Here is a 344-nt window from a genome sequence, read left to right as displayed (position 1 = left end):
CATTCCCCTCGCACCTCCCCCTCTCATTACCCACCCAACCCCCATGCCCCTCTCATTTCCCTCCCTCACCCCCCTTCCCCCTCTCCCCTCACCCTTCGTCCCCTTCCCCTCACCCCCTTCCCCCTCTCCCCTCCCCCTTCGTCCCCTTCCCCCTCTCCCCTCACCCTTCGTCCCCTTCCCCCCTCCCCTCACCCCCCTTTCCCCCTTTCCCCCCACCCCCCTTAGACGTGCACGCCCCTCCGTCCCTCCCGCGGGCGTGCAGAGAGACAATCATTCATCCAGAGCTCGCAACTAATTGGCGCATCGTCTGTTTGGCTGCATTAAAAGACCAGTTAATTGACAGC

Source organism: Penaeus monodon, chromosome 29 (genome assembly GCF_015228065.2).
Source record: "Penaeus monodon isolate SGIC_2016 chromosome 29, NSTDA_Pmon_1, whole genome shotgun sequence".
Lineage (NCBI taxonomy): Eukaryota > Metazoa > Arthropoda > Malacostraca > Decapoda > Penaeidae > Penaeus > Penaeus monodon.
This window is presented reverse-complemented; position numbering follows the sequence as displayed.